Source organism: Camelus dromedarius, chromosome 13 (assembly GCF_036321535.1).
Source record: "Camelus dromedarius isolate mCamDro1 chromosome 13, mCamDro1.pat, whole genome shotgun sequence".
NCBI classification, from domain to species: Eukaryota; Metazoa; Chordata; class Mammalia; order Artiodactyla; family Camelidae; genus Camelus; species Camelus dromedarius.
In genome coordinates, this window is record NC_087448.1 from 45,914,696 (window position 1) to 45,927,432 (window position 12,737).

The window sequence follows — 12,737 nt, forward strand, 5'->3', positions numbered from 1 at the left end:
ATGTTGTTAGTATCTTTGTCCAAGTCTCATTTTTCACAGTATCTATAAAACTCGAAATCCGGACAGATTTTTCCATCCAAGGTCCCTTCCAGCATTAAAATTCAATGATTTTTAAAAATGAGACTTTTTAGAGAAGCCAGATGTTATGGAGCAGTCCTGTTTAATCATTAGCAACTGAAAAACAAATATTTGGTGCTATCCAATTCACTCTTAATTTGGGGCATTCTGTTGCTATAAAAACAAACAACACAGCTTTTTTTCTAGGATGGGAGAGAAGAGAATGTTTTGATGCACCCACAGTCTCAGTATAGGACCCTCCCTTACATTTTTTAAATGGGTATCTAAGCGGTTATCTTTATTTGTGAGTTATTTATTTTTCTTTTACAATGAACTTATGTGCCCTTATCTTCATCATTTGAGGTTTATTACCCTCTAAGTCTTCCATATCAGTTACAGGTGTCTTCTGTTAGCTTAATGATCATGAATCGATAAAATGATTCAAAGTGAACATATGTGTAAATGATTTAGGCACTTTGAGATTTGCTCACAAATAATTTCTCAGCACATTAAGCTATCGTGTTGAGCAAAAAGAAAAGGTCTTTATGACTTCAGATATTCTAAGTAAGAAAAATATTTTAAAAAATAAGAATAAGAGGAAGAAAAAGTAAGAAAGATAAGGCAAAATTGGGGTCCTTTGTGTCTAAAGAATTTATATATGTATATCATTGGGGGCTGTATCAGACAGAAGAGTCAAGACTACAAGGATTTTCTGAAGACGCTTCAATGAAAATCATCACCTCTTTTTTAGTCATTTCAAGTTTTGGCATGAACTTATACAGAGCTTGAACAACTAGAGATATCACTGGGTGGCAGACCTTGAAACCAAGCTCTCTGTGTTACTTCTGAAAGTGCGTCAATTCAGATTTGGCTAAGAACTGAAGACACATACTGGGATTGTGATTCTGTGTTGTACTCTAGCATAGAAGCTTCTCGAACTGTCTCCTCCTTTTCTACGTTTAAATTGTCACCACCGAGAATGTCTATCAGTAAGTCATGTGACAGCTGCCTCAGAGCTTCCTGGTGACACACAACAGTGAACTTGTGCTTCACCAACCTTTTAACACTTTAACTCCTCACAACTGAAAGGATCAGCAAAACTCAATAATTGTCTCACACAATTCCCTGCATTTATTTTTTTAATTCAATATTCGTGACATTGTAACATGTCTTCTACCAAAAATGGAAAAGAAAACGGCTGATAAAGACAGGATAGACAAATTTTTATTTTTATGTAACATACAGGTATGTTAATCAGGTCTCTATACTGTAGTTTTTATTTTTAGATACATATGTTTGGGCTAAGAGACAATGTCTTCTGGAAATAATAAAATTAGAAGATTAAAAAAATAAGTGATATATATATATCACTACTGGGCTGCTGTTTCATTGACTATTGTAAGCAAATGTTCATAGAATGAGAAACTATAAACTCCATTCTCCCATCTTTAATATCTTCTTTACAACTTTCCTGATAAAAATTAACTAAATTTGGCTAAAAAAATTCCAGTATCTGGAAACTACATATAAGAATAGCTCTTCCATTGGTATACATTTCTTAACATGATTCTTAATATGGATCTAAGAATTTGGCATCCAAAAATTTATCCCAGTTTCCTACATATTTTTCCATTAAAGTGAAAAAGGAACACCTCTATTCCTTTCTATGCATGACAGCCTTACGAATATTAGAATACTGGTATTATGTTTCTTCTTAGTCTTTCTTCCCCTAAGATAAACACTCTAGTCTGATAGAGCATGGTTTCTAAATCCCTTATTTATTCTGTTTGTTCTCCTTAGTACACACCAATTTTATAATATATTTCCTAATATGGACACAGTACTGTGCATAATGCTGTCAACATGTTCAGGTCCATAAAAATTCACAGTAAAATTTTAACAATAGTCTAGATTTCTTTCACTTTTAATCTTTGTATTCAAAGGAAGTGTATCCACCAATCTATTTTTGACAAGACTATATCATATGTGTATGCTTACATCCCATTAAAAGAGTGGGTCAAAAAAAAGTTTACCTCTATAAACTTTGTCTAGAATGCAAACTTAGATTAGATTGAATTTTTTAAAGTTGTTTATTTCATAAATTAGATTTTAATTCCAAAAGGACAACTAGATTGGGGTGATTTTGTTTCTCTGTTACTTCTGGTTTTCTTTCCCTTGTTTTAGTTGTAAGCAGATTATCTCTACTTCACAGGAAAGATGACCATGCAAAGCTCAAACTTAAGTAGCCACAATCTCAGAAGGAGGAAGACCTTAACTGTAAATGTTCATGGAGCTCACGCCAATCAAATTTTGATTGGCTCTGCTTAGATCATGTGCCTACACCATAATCAACCATTTATTCATGGGAAAGTCTTGATTGACTAACACTGATTTCACATTTACATCTAGGTTAGAGTCATTGGGGCCATTTGATTGATAATCCAGTAGATGCAGAAGTCTTGCTCTTAAAAGTAAAAGATGTTTTGCAGACCAAAACCTAACAGAAGACCCTTGTATTCACTTTACTTTGTTTGGTACTAATGGACAATACTTGCAAATCATTCCTTAAACTTTCATTAACTCAAAATTATATCAATTGGTGTATATGTCACACTAAGGCCTAGTTATCACAATAAGGGAAAAGCAACTATGATCAGAAAATAAAAAGAAACCAATATTCATTCCAGTATTGTTATATGCACATTTATGTTACCAACTCCAACACAGCTGTTAATCTGTTAAAATTAACGTCTGCTTAATCTATGTAAGCAGTGCTTAATATTAGCAGCAATATGTTCCCATTTTTTAAATTTCTGTCTTGCATATTATTCATTCATGTGTTCTTCACTTATCAAACATTTGTTGAGTCCCTAGTTTGTGCTTAGCTTGGCATTTTTCTAGGACCTGGAATGTAATATTGAATAGTTCCTGCATGGACCCTGACATGATGGGGTTTAAGCACAATGCAAACCACAAATTGTAAATAATTTGTTATTTGGTCTCAGCTGTGATCAAGAGTATAAAGTAAAAACATACTATTGGGGTTAAGTTGGTAAAAAGATTGAAGACTAACATATACTATGAAATCAGAGAAGACTTTTTGAGAAATGAGATTTAAAACCTAAATCTCACTTAGGTTTAGAAATAAGAGTAGCTAGGTAAAAATGTTTCTGTGTCTGTGTGTGTTGGTGATGGATAAAGAGCAAGAAGGAATTTCCAGTGGTTACACTCAGTAGGAAGGCCTGAAGAGGGCACGGGTACCTCTTACTACAGTAACTCAGCAGACAGAAGTAAGATAAGAAGCAAGAGGAAGGTAAACACCAGGTTTGTGTATGGAGCAAGCTTTAGGATGCCTCATGGAAGGCCCTCTAGAAAAGGACTGCTTATAACCCAGTGCAGACAGTGGAGCTCAAGGTCTGAGATACACAAATAATGGGTCTGAGACCATTTTTGAAAGTAGGATCGTTAGAACTTTGTGATTGCCCACGTTTATGTGCAATAACCTAACGGTAATCATAATGAAAATGTTTTAAGATAAAAGTAGCTGATTATGTTATTTATTATAATGCATGAGGAGCCTGATGAGTTGATGTGATTGAATCCTCTAATAGACAAGAAGCTAACTAAAATTTTTGAAATAATTTCTTCTCTTTGGGAATAAAATGTGGCTTCAGTAAATATAATATTTTAGAGCCAAGAAGCTATAAAATATCTTTAAATGTAACCACCACAATTCTGTTTCACTGGCTTTCTGGAAATCCAAAGAAGACACAAAGTTGCCCAGAATAAAGGAATGAGAAAAGTTATAAGGGGGAGAAAGACAGCTGAGAAAAATAAACAACAGAACAAGGACACCCAGAGGGAACCTGCAGTCTACCCAATTTTTTGTCTTACCTAAACGTGAAATATCCAAGGAGACAACTCTGTACGAGAGAAACAGGTATCCAAGCATTCCTGACTCTTAAGGTTACACTGACCTCTTTTAAATGCTCCATGGTTCACATTTCTTCTCTCACTGAAATTGCCTGGCTATTCAACAGCATGTCTGTGAGCAATGACCTCCACTAGGCTGTTTCCCTTCTTCTTTCCATGTAAGGACATAATAACAACACCATACTAAGAATTTATATATGAAAACGTGGCATGCTTTAAGAGCTTTGCTTGTATCAATTCATTTAATCGTCACAACAAATCTTTGAGGTGGGTATACTGCTGTCACCACGTTACTTATTGTGACACAATGAGGTCACAACACTTCCCCTGAGGTCACTTAGTCACTAAATGACAGAACTGTGACCTGATCATACATCATTTGGCTTCAGAGCCCAAGCACTTGGTCACTTGATCTACTGACCCCAACGTAGCAGATACAGGATCGATCGCCACAGTCCATAGAACTCTTTATGCCAGGTCCCTGTGGTTTAAAAAACTTATCTTGATCCCTGCAAACAATCTAAGAAACCCTTTTAAGGTAGATATTATTTCCCCGTTTTCAGAAAAGGACTTGGTGGCTCAGGGACCTTTATCTGTTTGACACGGTCTTATAACTAGTGAAAAGCAGAGTTTCTACAGTCAGATATGTCTGAATACAAAAACTATTCTCTTTAAACATCAAGAAAACTCAGATACTAAATTTAGCTCTAACACTGACAGTATGACCATAAACATCACTTAGTCTCCCTGGCTTCAGTTCACTCAACTATAAAATATAAGTGATTCTCAGTCTTGAGTAGTCTTAGGATACTCTTGGGATATCTGCTATAAATGCCAATTTCCCAGTCAGTCCTTAAGAACTTAATCAGTAGATTTGAGATAAGGGTCCAAGCATCTGTATTTTGAACAACAATCCCTATAGATTCTGATTCAGGTGACATGTGGACCATGCTTTCAGCTGACCCTACCTTGAAACAGCCATTAACCAAATGCTGCTTTTGCTTTGCACTGTTACAACTTTGATTGAATCTCCACAATCCTATGGCAACCCATAAGGTACCTAGACCTCGTGGGCACTTCAAGATTTAGGAATAATTTATTTAGAACCTATTGAATTGCATGACTTATTGAAGTCGGGCAGAGAGCTCTTCTGAATTCCACAGCCCATGGAATGGGCTCTCTATGGTATATTCATATCTACAAAGCATTTGTGCTCTCATGGTCCAGGTCTTATATTCATATTTGTTGTTTCTGTTTATTTTGCATGTAACATGAAAGGGTCACATATGGAGTTGAAACTCCTGTTGTGGGCTCTGTTTTCTCTTCCCTATTTCTGAATTGCTGCCCTGTGGCTAAAATAACCCCATCCCCAGGCCTTCGATAACTATAGTTCCTAACCCAGCTTCGTTTTCTTCATTGCACTTGTTACTATATAAAGTTATTTTATTGGTTCCTTTTTGAGTATTATCTTTCTCTATTACTAGAAATTAAGCTTTACAAAAGCAGGAACTTTGACCAGTTCACCACTTATTGCCAATATCTATTACAGTGCTCATAGTAGGTGCTTCTTAAATATCTGTTTAATGAGTGAATATTAATTACATTTTCCTCTAATTTATGACATTTTATGATGTAAAATTTTAAAGGAAACAATCTGAAAATAAATACTAATGTATGCATGTCAGTCATCTCTATATGCAGAGAGTTCATAGGTCATACCCATGACTTTATATAATTTACTTCATTGGTGTTACCATGTTTAGTAATCTAGTTTAGATTCTACTCAGAATACATCAGAATTACTGTCATAGTGGGTCTTCCTCCCTCTGTGGACTATAGAGGAATAAAATCATTCCTTTATAATTCATTCTGTATATTTTCTTATATTATAATCTTCCTTAAATATCACTTCATCAACACATTTGCAATGGCCAAAATCTAGTTTCTCCTATATTAGGTGAACCTCTCTCTTTCACTCTGAGAGTTATTAGGCATCTGACTACAAAGGATTTCTCTGTCTTCATAATTCTCTCGTGCCCACAGCACATCACGCACTCCAGCTAGGATACACCTCACACTATTCTGGGAACACACAGCCACGTTCATTCCTATGATTTGGCCTTTCTCAGATGTACTTTTACTTTGTCCCATTCTTCCTGCTCTTCAATATCTGGCTCAAGTCTCACCTCTTGAAGATGATTTCATTGACTCTGACATTAAACTATATTTTATTTCATATTATTCTTCTCTCCTGACCTAATTCCAGCCTTTCTGAAGACAAATTACTTATGTATTCTACAGTAGTATTTTTTAATCTGCTTGTCCTAAGCTCAGTAAATATTTTTAAGGGCATATAATAAAATAACAGAAAGCAAAGACATCATCAGAGTGTTTCACAAATATAAACCTATGTTTTGTTTCTTGGAACTTGCTGTCTGTTGAAATGTGGGTATGTATTCCAGTTCACAATATAAGATGTATTTGTCACCTGTGGATCTTAGTTTAAAACTTTTGAAAGCTACTGTTCTGTAGGACAAAACACAGCATTGATCACATTATGGAAACTCAGTAAGCACCTGGCATTTGATTTTGTTGAAATGTCTCCCAATTAAAATGTCCAATTAATGGTAAGAAATCAGGTCTAGTATTAGACAAAAATAATCATATTGGTGTTAAAGCACTGTACTGAAACGTGATTTATTTAATTTTTTAACAGTTGCATAGGAGGAATTTAGATTACAAGTGTAATATGACTCACTTAGTGCTGCTTAAACCTTCCATTATTCTGGTTTTTAAATTTAATCCCCTCTCTAATGAAAAATCAACGCCAAGTTGTGTATTTGGCAAGAACAGGAAGACTAATGAGCTTGTGTTATTTTTTTAAACACTAAGTAAGAAAGGGATTTAAAGCCAACATAGTATGTTTTAGTTTAACGAATTTTAGACTTTGGGGCTTTATTTCACTTCACTATAAATATCAGAATTTTAAATCTAGTACTTCTCTCCATGGGGTTTTCTATAATATAGGAAGAAGAATAAAAGTTTTGAGCTTTTAGTATTGATATAGAAAGTGTCTAATTTCAAAAACAAATCACCATGGAAAATTTAATGGAATCAGTTTATAATAAAATCACTATCATGCAGGTTTCATTGGTTTACATTTCAGCAGCAACCTTTGAATGAAGCATAAAACATGGGATGAGGATAAGGGCAGGTCTTTATTAACCATTTTTTAATAGCATATGGAAAAATGTGGAGCTGTATAAAATCAATGGCAAACGTCTCTGAAATACCGGGAGCGAATGAATTATTATTACTGAAAAATTCTGTCACATTTTTCCATCTAATGTCTTTTTAAAGTAATTTTTAAATGATAGCACTTCCTGATAATATCCTTGCTTAATTTCAAAATTTATAAAAAGAAAGAAAAAAGAGGGGGCTTTGTGTCTTTATTTGTTCATTTTGTTTTGCTTTGCTTTTCGTAGTGAAAAGGAAAGCCAGGGCAACCCAGAACAAATACAAACATGTCTGCAAATACAGCAGACATGAGTTATTGGAGGGTAACAATAACTTGTAAAATAATAGGGTATTAAAGTCAACCACGTCAGGGCTGAGAGGAAGTGAGACTAAGCAGGGGTGATGAGGGCGTCCAATGGCCTGCACAGGGATTTAGATAACCAGGCATGACCAAGCACAGGGAAGGAAAGCCGTGGAAGAATCACAGGTCCTATTTCACCTGGGAATTCGAGAGTCATAAAATCTTTGCATTTTAAAGCTGGAAGGGACTTAGTTCAACCTTCTCATTTCACAGAAGAGGAAATTGAATCATGTTCTGCTGAGTTATACCGTATGTATTCCATGTTTGTAAAAATTGCAAGCAGCTTTTCAGAACCAGGCTTACACACTAGATAAAATACATACTCATATTCCTCTCTGACACCCCTTTCCACGGTGTACCCTTCAAATACTCTTTATCTTTCTTCTCTGATCACTTTCATTATTATTTCTTTTACTTTATTCATTCATAAGCTAAATGTCTTCAAATTTTCAAGTAGAGTCCCAGGCATTGGAATTAAATTATGTGATTCTCGCCAAGTTCATGATCAAATGAGTGAATAAGATGATACAAGAGACAATAACAATGCAGGAATACAAGTGAAATAAAAGGGGATTGATGTGGGATTCAATGATTTTCCATTAAAGTAACTCAGCAACTCATGTCCATTCTCTAGAAATGTGGAGAATGTAATGTCCAAGCTGAATCTTAAAGCATTAGTAGCAGTTAGTTAGATTTTTATAAAGAATATGTAATGGGATAAGGGTTTTGCTTATATTAACATGTGTATGTGCAGAGGTCGAGGGAGGAGAGAGACTACTAGGTAGATAGTGATTTAACTACAATAATCTGGGTCAAGTCTATCCTATTTAATAGGCTTATTTTTTCTATCGGTATTTACTCCCCAAGTGATCCCACCCTGCCTTGTCATTTTAAATAGCACCTATGTACTGATGACACTCTGAGTTATACCTTTAGCCAGTACTTTTTCCTCGAACTTCAGACTTGTGTAGATCCAACTGCTTACTCAACATTTCCATTTAGAAACCTAGCAGGTGTCTAAATATGTAATATATCCAAAATAAGATCTGTGATTCCCTTCCAAACCATTACTTACTGTGAATTGCCCATATCTTGTTGCTGAAGTAAAAAGCTTAGAGTCAGTCTAACCCCCTTTCTCCTTCAATCCAGATCTTCTAATTTATCTTCTCAAAGAATCCCACTTGATTTTTACCATCTCTGACACAACTGTTATATTACAAGAGAAGAATAATAGCTTCCTAATAGGTTTCTTTGTGTTTACTCTTGTCCCTTCCAATCTATTCTCATTATACCATCCAGAGAGAGCTCATTAAAATGAGTTTCTGTGTCATTCCTTTGTTCAAAAATGCTTGAAAAGTTTCTCATATCACCTAGAGTAACAGCCACACTTCTTATGATGGCCCTCTGTGGTCTGGTCATGTTATTTCTCTGCCTTAATCACCAACTCCCCACCCCTGGTTCACTCAGGCCTAGACATATGGCCCTCACTTTTCCTAGAACACAGCAGGCACATTCATGCCACAGGACCTTTGCACTTGCCACGGTCTTTACTGGGACTACTCTGCCCCAGACAGAGGCTCACTCTTCTGCTTCCTTCAAGTCACAACTCAAATAACACCTTCTCACTGAGGTGTTCACTGTTTAGTGAGGATTTCACTGTCCACTTTACCTAAAATATATTTTGCATGTGTATCTTGTTTTTGCTTTTGGGATTTTTTTTTTTTTTTTGGAGGGGGGTGGTTATTGTTGTTGTCGCTACCATGGACTGGAATGTAAGATCTATAGGAATAGCCTTCCTTTCCATTAACAATTGGTTCTCACGAGTTGGTACAAACCAGCTCCAGCACATCATTCTAATGGATATCTGTGATGAGAATGGGAGAAAGCCGCTCCTGCCTAAAGGCAATTTCTCATCATTAGAAATTCCATATTGGAAGTGCCTTAGAATAAACATAGATTTTTCTTCTCTCTCTAAATGCTGACACTCTTGGGAAGAGAAAAATATCAAGTTAAATGAATTATTAATACATTAGCCTAAGATCTTTAATTGCATGTTTTGCTTCCATGATAACTTTTCTTTTAAAAAAAAATCACTAAACATGAGGTTTTAAAGATGCGGAGAAGAGAGGAATAATTTTGAGAAGTGTAGCAATACCTGGGTAAAAGTGTCTGGACCTCTGTAGGAATGAGGAAGCCAGGGGATATATGGACATACTGATAAAGAAAGAGTGTTGTTGTCATGCTGTGTATGGCCATTTTACCTGAGTGGGTCTACAACAGCCGGGAGAGTAAGACAGCAGGGGGCTGAACTGAGGGAGAAGGACTCATTTATGTCCTCAGGGTAAAAACTCCAACTGAAACAGGGACATTCAAGTCAGGAAGCTAATGTTGCCTATCAGTAAACCGGGAATCAGACTTACCTTGTAGGTTTTTGCACTAAATATATATTAAAAATCTGAATTACATAATATTTTTAAAACATCTAGCTTCTTATACTGCAAACAGCAACTACTTAAGTAGGACCAGCAATCAGGGTACTTTGGGAACTCAGCCACTTATTGGTGGTTTACAGTGACACATTTCATTGCCTCCATTAGAGATACCAGATTACATACAGTTTACATGTTTAAACATAAAGTAGCATGGTGCTCCACAGTGAGGCAATTAGGCATTAATGTTTCGTAAAGGAATCTTCTTCCACAAACTCATTAAACATCGTCTGGTCAAGATAGTTAATGCCTTACACAAATGCAGAAGTCTGGTCTTAGAAGAGGAGGTGTCAGTTCTATTTTACTATGACTCTGAAAATAGATGCTAAAGAAAGTCAACGTGTGATGGATACAAATAAAATGTTTATTTCCACTTAGGAAATATGTCACTTTTAGTCTTAAATGGCATACAAAAGACATATGGGCAAAGAATATCATAGATTACAGATACAGCTCAGGCAAAAATTTTTATTTTATTTTTTATTGAAGTAGAGTCAGTTTACAATGCTGTGTCAATTTCTGGTGTACAGTATAATGTTCATCATACATATACCTACATATATTTGTTTTCATATTATTTTTCATTATAGGTTACTACAAGATTAAGCAATAATTTATAAATGGAGTATAGATGTCCATTCCTTGATTTTTTTTTAGCTCTAGCAATTAGCCATAGCTAGTGAATAAAAGTGAAGCTCTTACATTTCTCTGAACCTTCACTCTGATGTTTAAAAAAAAATCAAAAGGCATTGCAAATTTCATATTTTGTGTAAACTTCACATTTTATGGCCAAGGAAAAACAACAGGAAATCATTAATATTTGATATAAAGCAGTTAGGACTAACTGAGAGGAAGCAAAAAGCAGAAAGACCAGAGACAGGGGAGTCTGATCCAAGTGAATGAGCAATTATTAGCGAGTCTCACTTGAGCAGGACAGAGTCAGCACTGGAGGGGGCATTGGCTGCACTAAGGAACCAGGACTGATGAAGAACAGCTGGTCCAGGGAGGAGCTGAGGACTACAGAGGCATCCTACGTGAATTCAGTATAATTGACTCAGATTATCCCAGCAGCCTCAGCTACTTTCTGGCTCTACAAGACAGCTATTTCTTTCAGAAATAAAATTAACTCTTTCTGTCATTAAGTTCTTTGATGTCCTACAGAATTATCTCATAGTAACTCACAGATGTGTCTTTGCCAGAAAACATCCAGACTCATTATGAAATACTTCAAGAAACAGCACAGCTCAAAGCAACTTGGAAAGAAAAGCAGACATGTCATCTCCCTCTGCTTCCCAAGAAAATGCCAGAAATTCAAAAGTTTAAGTCTGAGAAATTTTATGATCATACTTCATGTCTATAATACAATTTATTTCCAGGAACTGTAAACCATTTTGTAGTGTGCATACCACTTTCCTACCCAACCTCCAGAGGGAACAGAAATAGATAACTTTTTTTTTTAGTACATACTTAAGGCATCACTGAGACCTGGAAGAATTTGAATTTAACTTATTAGGATTATGTGGCTTAGAACCGCAGCAGAGAATACATACACATTTGCTCTCCAACAGAAAAATGAACAGTATGAATAACTAAAGGGAATTTCTAAAGGACCTACGCTAGTTAGAACAATTTAGAAAAAAAAGAAGTAGAAATTAAATAATGCTTGAAAGAAAATTTCACAAATATAGCAGAAAACTAGCGCTCGTACCAAAAAAACTGTCTTCAGCGTGGAAAAATGTACTCACAATTAAATAATGACTCCAATTATTGGAGAAAATTGTAATATATTTTTTTAATTCTTTAGAAATAAGAGAAAATAATGAAGGATTCATTTCATTTAGTATATTTCAGATTTAGTCTCACCTTTTAAATGAAGGCTTTTGTACTAGCTTTAATCATTATAAATATTATAGAACAAGAGAATAATAAAATATGTGGTATGACTTCAGCAAAAAAACAGGTATTTCTGGGTTTCTGTAATGAACTAATTAGTGCAGTTGAATTGTCAGTTGCTATACTTCCTGGAGAAATTCATGCTCATATCATAGGGTTTATAACTCTGAATTGTGAGGCCATAACACAGGTCTTCACATCTACTCATTTACTGCTGGCATGATTCAGCACCTTGTTCAGGAAATTTGTACTTTTGTTCTTACTATTTTCTTGGCATATATATAAAGCCTTCCTGGGTCATGATAAATGGCATTTAACTGGTGGCAAACTAAGGGTATTTCAGAGGTGTGCTTCTCAAACTTGAGTATGAACACAGGTTGCCAGGAGATTTTATTAAAATGCAAATTATAATATCAGGGTCTGAGGGGAAGCCTGAGATTTTGCATTTCCCAGCTGCACCCAGGTTGATCTTTCATCACACTACATACAGCATGGCTTTGGAACTCAGTTGCTGTTGATCTTTTTAAAATCATTAAAATTGTTTAAATACACAAAATTACATGGTCAGAAACGGAGCTAACTTGTGTAAAGGAGAAAGTAGTGGCCAAAAAACTTTGCCTTTCTCTACTTCTACATACTTAATCGCTGTTCTTCCTTGAAGATAAAAAACACCTTAACTCACAACAGGAAGTGACAATAATGACACTAAGCATGAAGTCTCCTCATTACAGACTATTAGTTTCATCTTTTTTTATTTTTTAAATTGA

At 35.3% G+C, this 12,737-nt stretch overlaps 1 pseudogene; it reads right to left on the reverse strand.

Moving 5' to 3' along the window:
• Window positions 1–722: 722 nt before the first annotated feature.
• On the reverse strand, window positions 723–4,009 carry LOC135322715 (kelch repeat and BTB domain-containing protein 2-like; annotated as a pseudogene).
• Window positions 4,010–12,737: the final 8,728 nt, after the last annotated feature.